The following is a 7446-nucleotide window of genomic DNA, read 5'->3' on the forward strand; positions in this document are numbered from 1 at the left end:
TTTTTTTTAATGTGTCATTCAATTCAGTTTGCTAGTATTTTTTTGAGAATTTTTGCATCTATGTTCATCAGTGATATTGGCCTGTAATTCAGTGATATTGGCCTGTAATTTTCTTCTTTGATTGTGTCCTACTTTATGTTGATGTCACAGATCACACCTTTATGTATTGTGTACCCATTAACATGTATCTATAATTATTGTTATGCTCTGTCTTTTAACTCCTACAAAAGATTTAAAAGTGGAGTTCATATTAAAATTACAGTAATGCAGGTTTTTATATTTGTTCACATATTTAACTTTCTTTATTCAAATATGGAGATTCTTCAGACATTAGTTCTTCAAATAAACTCTCTGTCCTTTTCTCTTTCCTCTCTTCAAATATCCATAGATGCTTCATGGCGTCCCATAAATCCCTTGGCTCTGTTCACTTTTCTTAATTATTTCTTCTTTTTCTCCTTTTACTTAATAATTTCAAGTGACCTCTCTTCAAGTTCACTGCTTCTTTCTTTTGCCTGTTCAAGTCTGCTGTTAAACCCTGCTAGTGGAGTTTTAAATTAAGTTATTGTATTTTCTAGCTCCAGAATTTGTTTGGTTCTTTCCAAAAATAATTTCTATCTCTTTGTTGATATTCTTACTGTGTTCATAAGTTGTTTTCCTCATTTCATTAGTCATCTATGTTCTCTTTTTACTCATTGAGCATATTTAAGATAGTTTAAAATTCAAGTAAGTCAGAGACCTGACTTATTTTGGGTCAGCTTCTAGAAGATTAATTTTTTCCTTTGGATGGATACTGTTTTCCTATTCCTTTGTAAGCCTTGTGATATTTTGTTGGGATTTGGGCATTTGAAAAAACTGCCACCCCTCCTAGTCTTTGTGGACTGGCTTCATGCAGGCAGAATATCTTCCCTAATCAGCTGGGCTTAAAGGCTCAGGTTCTCTGAAATATTTTACAGGGATGTGTTTTTCTTGGACCTATATGTGTGTTTTTATTCCAGTTCCTCATTTATACAGCTGCTTTTATATACCTATATTAGTCAAGGCTCTCTAGAGGGACAGAACTAATAAGATAGATGTATATATGAAGGGGCATTTATTAAGGAGAGCTGAGCTGACTCTCCCGATCACGAGGTGAAGTCCCATGATAGGCCGTCTGCAAGTTGAGAATCAGGGAAGCCAGTCTGAGTCCCAAACCTCAAAAGTAGAGAAGCAGACAGTGCACTTCAGTCTGTGGTGGAAGGCCCAAGAGTCCCTGGCAAATCACTGATGTAAGTCCAAGAGTCCAAAACCTGAAGAACTTGGAGTCTGACGTTCAAGGACAGGAAGCATCCAGCACAGGAGAAGGATGAAGGCTGGAAGACTCAGCAAGTCCACTTCTCCCACCTCCTTCTGCCTGCTTTATTCTAGCCATGCCAGCTGTCAATTAGATGATGCCAACCCACATTGAGGGTGGGTCTGCCTCTCCCTGTCCACCGACTCAAATGTTCATCTCCTTCAGCAATACACTCACAGACACACCTAGGAACAATGCTTTACCTCCTTCAATCCAATCAAGTTGACACCCAATATTAACCATCACAATACTCCATATATACATTGCTTTTTCTCGGAAGCCTTGGATTTCTATTGTACTTTTCTGCTTTTAATTTCTTGCCCCACTCACCTAAAGATCTGCAGACTTCCTGCATCTTTAAAGTATGGTGGTGCCCATCACTGCTTTCGGTGGCCTCCAACCTGGTATCCAATCTATGCCTGCATTCTCATCAGCACTCTGAGTCAGGCAAGGCAGAAACAAGTCCCTTGGACAATCCCCAAACAAGCCAGAACATTACAATACATTTCCACCCTTTTCCTTTAATCCCAAGGGAGGAACTGGGAATTGGGTAGTTTTCTTCCAACTATGCCACACTGTGCTGCGAGATGGTGGGCCAAGGTGAGAAAAATGTCATGAAATCTTCTACTTGTTTGAGTGGATTTCTTTTTTTTTTTGATGGCGTCTCACTCTGTCACCCAGTCTGGAGTGCAGTGGTGCAATCTCAGCTCACTGCAAGCTCCACCTCCTGGGTTCACGCCATTCTCCTGCCTCCCGAGTAGCTGGGATTACAGGTGCCCGCCACCACCCCTGGCTAATTTTGTTTTTGTATTTTTAGTAGAGACAGGGCTTCACTGTGTTAGCCAGGATGGTCTCCATCTCCTGACCTCGTGATCCACCCGCCTTGGCCTCCTGAAGTGTTGGAATTAGAGGCGTGAGCCACTGTGCCCGGCCGAGTGACTTTTTCTTAATTGGGCATTCACTTGGTTGCTTGCAACTTCTTGTTTCCAGAGTTCTCAGAAATCTGTTTTAGTCCATATAATGTTTATTTAGCATTTCAGTGGAGAAGCAAGGACTTGGAGCTTCCTGCTCCTCCATCTTGCTGACAACACCTCCTTTTTGTTTTATTTTCCAGTTGTGTAAGTGAAATGGTTACAGAAGTAGGAACTATACAAAACGATGTATATTCAGGGAAGTGTCAGAAGTGGCATCACACCATTCGCTCTCTCCTTCCCATCCCATACCCACACCCTGTATGTAAACAATCTCAATAGTTCTGGTTTAGCCTTCCTCTTTTTCTTTACTTTCTTTTTCTTTCTTCTTTCTTACACAAAAGGCAAAAATTGTATACACAATTTTTAATAGATCCTGGAATTTGCTCTGATGATAATCACAGGAGTTTTCTTCCTTCTTTTTATAACTACACAGTTGTCCTTTGTATGGATGTACCATAGTTTATTCAACCACTACTGTGTATGTGAACGTTCAGCTTGTTTCCAATGTTTTGCAATTACAAACAATGCTTCACTGAGTAGTCTCGTGTATTTATATTTCCATATATATTTTGAAATAATTTTAGAGTTATCCAGGAGTGTCAGAAGAGTGCAGAGTTCCTTTATCCACTTCACTTATCTTCCTTTGAGTTAGCATCTTACATAATCACATTTCTCAAAACTAAGTAACTACTTTATTACAGCGATATTAACTAAAGCAAAGAATGTGTTTGTATTTTACCAGCTTTCCATTAATGTCCTTTCTCGTGTTTGTTTCGAGGAACAATTCATGACACCACATTGCATCTGGTGAATATGTCTCCTTAGTCTCCTTTGACCCATAACTATTTCTCAGTCTTCCCTTGTTTTACATGACCTTGATACTTTGAATTCTGGTCAGCTGTTTTGCAGCATGCCAATCAATTTGGATTATCTAATGTTTTCTCATGATTAGCCTGAAGTTACATATCTTAGGGAAGAATACCATAGAGGTGAAGACCTAAGGGCACGTGTGTGTGTGTGTGTGTGTGTGTGTGTGTGAGAATTCTCTGTTCATGAATTTTTACCTTTTTATCAGGTTTTAAAGTTTTCTCTCAATTTCTAAGCGTTTAAAATTTTATTTTATTTTAGATTTGGGAATTGTATTGGTCCGTTTTTACATTGCTATAAAGAATACCACTGGAGACTGGGTAATTTGTAAACAAAAGAGATTTAATTGACTCACAGTGCTGCATGGCTGGGGAGACCTTGGGAAACTTACAATCATGGTGGAAGGCAAAGGGGAAGCAAGGCATGTCTTACATGGTGGCAGCAGGGAGAGAGAGCAGGGAAAACTGTCATTTATAAAACCGTCAGATCAGTTGGGTTGTGCGAATGGTGAAGGAGAAAACTTCAGGAAGAGTGCATAGACTGAGAAGAGAAGAGGGCCAGCCACCTCTGTAGAGGCAGGGAGAGGAGCCAAGCTGGAGCCTGAGCAGCATTGCTGGACATGGAGAAGGTCTGGAATCGTGTCAAGGAAGTAAGCAAAGGGTCTCTTTCTATTCAAGGAAGTCCACTCCCAGGACCCTGGGCAGCAGTGGGTGCTGGATTGGGCCACCTGGCAGTGTCGCATCAACTGGCAGCTGGAGACCCTGGAGAATGACAACTTCCAGGATGACCCCCATGTGGGACTCCCTCAGCTCGGCAAGAGACTGCCTCGGTTCGATGATGCAGATACCAGACGGTAAAAGAAGAAAACCTGAAGTGATCATTTTCAACTTTGCTTCCAAAAAAACTTTCAGGCCCTGCTGGAGGAGCAGAACTTGAGTGTGGCTGAGGGCCCCAACTACCTGACAGCCTGTGCAGGGTCCCCGTCGTGGCTGCAGTGCTCCTTCTGCGCTGTCTGGCATCTTCCCCTCTCCTACACCTGTGTCAGCTGTGGTGCCTGGTATTGCACCGTGTGTTGTCTGGGGACCCACCGGGAGACCAGATGTCTGAAGTGGACCATGTGAGCCTGGGCATTCCTGGAGAGGAAGAGCCTTGTGCATTGCCAGGCCTCCAAAAAGCCCGCGTTTCATCACCCAGTGGAGCGGGGCTCTCCCTGGACTAAGGGAGGAGCTGCTCACTCACCCAACAAAACTGTGTCTTACTTGCCAGGAAAGACCAGCCTCACTCCAGGAACTGTCTGGCAGGGGGGTTGGGCCCACCCAGTGCTGTTAGGATAAAAAGCCTCGTGCCAGGAAAAAAAAATTAAAAAAAAAAATCAGCTCTCATGAGAATTCACGCACTATCAGGAGAACAGCATGGGGAATACTGCCCCCACGATCCAGTCACCTCCCACCAGGACCCTCCCTCAGCACTTGGGGATTACAATTCGGATTAAGATTCAAGGTGAGATTTGGGTGGGGGCACAGAGCAAACCACATCAGGGGTCACGTGTGCATGTTTGGTACATGGGTATATTATGTAATTGTGGGGGTTAGGCTTCTAGTCTACCCGTCACCCAGCTGTCGGACATTGTACTTACAGGTTATTTTAAACACTCAGCCCCTACCCTCCTCCCTTTTGAAACTCCTATTGTCTATTATTTGTCTTTATATTCGTGTGCATCCATTGTTTAGCCCCCACGTGTAAGTGAGAACATGCAGTATTTGATTTTCTATCTCTCAGTTACTTCACTTAGCATAGTGGTGTCTACCTCCATCCATGTTGCTACAAATAACATGATTTCATTCTTTTTATGGCTTTGTAGTATTTCCTGGTGCAAATATATCACATTTTCTTTAATCAACTGTTGATGGACACTTAGGTTGGTCCCATGACTGCTATTGTAAATAGTGCTACCATAAACATACGAGTGCAGGTGTCTTTTTTATATAATAATTTATTTTCCTTTGGGTAGATACCCAGTAGCGGGATTGCTGGTTCAAGTGGTAGTCCTATTCTTATTTCCTTGAGACATCTCCATACTGTTTTTCCATAAAGATTGAACTAATTTACATTCCCTCCAACAGTGTATAAATACTCGCTTTTCTCCACGTCCATGCCAATATCTGTTGTTTTCTGATATTTTCATAATAGGCATTCTGACTGGTATGAGACAGTATCTCATTGTGGTTTTAATTTGCATTTCTCTGATGATGAGGAATTTTCAGCATTTTTTTCATGTGTTCATTGGCCATTCGTATTTCTTCTTTTGAGAAATGTCTGTCCACGTCCTTTGCCCAGTTTTCAATGGTGGTGTTTGGTTTTTTTCTTGTTGGGTTGTTTGAGTTTTTTGTAAATATTACTCCTTTGTCAGAGGCATAATTTACAAATATTTTCTCTCATTTTGTAGGTTGTCTATTTACTCTGTTGATTGTTTCTTTTGCTGTGCAGAAGCTTTTTAAAGTAAGTCTCATTTGTCTTGTTTTGTTTTTGTTGCATTTGCTTTTGGGGTCTCCATCATAAATTATTTACCTAGGCATATCCAGAAGGGTTTTTCTAGGGTTTTTTCTAAGGTCTTTATAGTTTCAGGTATTACATTTAGTCTTTAATTCATCTTAATTTAATTTCTTTAGAGTATATGGTGAGAGAGCTGGGCGCGGTGGTTCATGCCTGTAATCCCAGCACTTTGGGAGGCCAAGGTGGGCGGATTGCCTGAGGTCAGGAGCTCTAGACCAGCCTGGACAACATGGCAAAACCCCATCTCTACTAAAAATATAAAAAATTAGCCGGGCGTGGTGGCAGGCTTCTGTAATCCCAGCTACTTGGGAGGCTGAAGCAAGAGAGTTGCTTGAATCCAGGAGACAGAGATTGCAGTGAGCCGGGATCATGCCATCGCACTCCAGCCTGGGCAACAAGAGTAAAACTCCGTCTCAATACACATGGTGAGAGTTGGGGTCCAGTATTATTCTTCTGTATGTGGCTATCCAATTTTCCCAGTACCATTTATTGAATAGAGTGTCTTTTCCCCATTGTTTATTTTTGTCAATTTTGTCAAAGATTAGTTGGTTGTAGGTATGTGGCTTTATTTCTAGGTTTTCTATTCTTTTTGATAGATCTACGTGTCGATTTTTGTACTAGTTCCATGCTGTTTGGTCACTATAGTCTTGTAGCACAATTTAAAGTCAGGCAATATGATGCCTCCAGATTTTTCCTTTTGCTTAGGATTGCTGTGGCTGTTTGGGCTTTTCATTGTTGTTGCATATGAACTATGGAAATTTTTTTCTAATTTTTTAAAAATGGCATTGGTAATTTGATAAGAACTGTGTTGAATCTACAGATTGCTTTGGGCAATATGGTCATTTTAACAATGTTGGTTCTTCCAATGCATGAGCATGAAATGTTTTACCGTTTGTTTGTGTCATCTGTGATTTCTTTCATTAGTGTTCTGTAGTTCTCCTTGTAGAAATCTTTCACCTCCTTGCTTAAATGTATTGCTAGGTTGTGTGTGTGAGTGTGTGTGTGTGTGTGTGTGTGTGGTCTATTGTAAATGGGAATGAGTTCTTGAATTGATTCCTGGCTTAAATGTTACTGGTGTATAAAAATGCTACTGATATTTGTATGTTGATTTTGTATCTTGAAACTTTACAGAAGTTGTTTATCAAGTCTGGGAGTCTTTTGGAGGAGTCTTTAGGGCTTTCTAGGTACACGACTATGTAATTGGTGAACAGAGATAATTTGACTTCCTCTTTTCTTTTTTCTTTCTTTCTCTTGCCTGATTGCTCTGGCTAGGACTTTCAGTATTATGTTGAATAGGAGTGGTGGAACAAGGAATGGACATCCTTGTTCCAATTCTTAGGGGAAATGCTGTCAACCTTTCCCCATTCCCCATGATGTTTAGTGGCTGTGGGTTCATCATATATATTCCCCATTCAGTGGCTGTGGGTTTGTCATATATGGCTGTTATTACTTTGAGGTATTTTTAAATGCCTAGTTTGTTGATAGTTTTTATCATGAAGGGATGTTGGCTTTTATCAAAAGATTTTTTCTGCATGTATTGAGATAATCATATGTTTTTTGTTCTTAGTTCTGTTTATGTGGTGAATCACATTTATTGATTTGCATATGTTGAGCCATCATTGCATCCCTGTAATAAAGGGACGAATTATCTTTTTGATGTGCTGTTGGATTCAGTTTGCTAGTATTTTGTTGAGAATTTTGGCTTCTGTGTTGAGTGATGCT

The 7446-nt window shown here is 40.8% G+C and overlaps 1 pseudogene; it reads left to right on the top strand.

The window, feature by feature from the left end:
* The first annotated feature begins 3833 nt into the window (after positions 1-3833).
* On the top strand, positions 3834-4613 carry LOC101002135 (annotated as a pseudogene).
* Positions 4614-7446: the final 2833 nt, after the last annotated feature.

The sequence above is a fragment of the Papio anubis genome, chromosome 8 (genome assembly GCF_008728515.1).
Source record: "Papio anubis isolate 15944 chromosome 8, Panubis1.0, whole genome shotgun sequence".
Classification (NCBI taxonomy): Eukaryota; Metazoa; Chordata; class Mammalia; order Primates; family Cercopithecidae; genus Papio; species Papio anubis.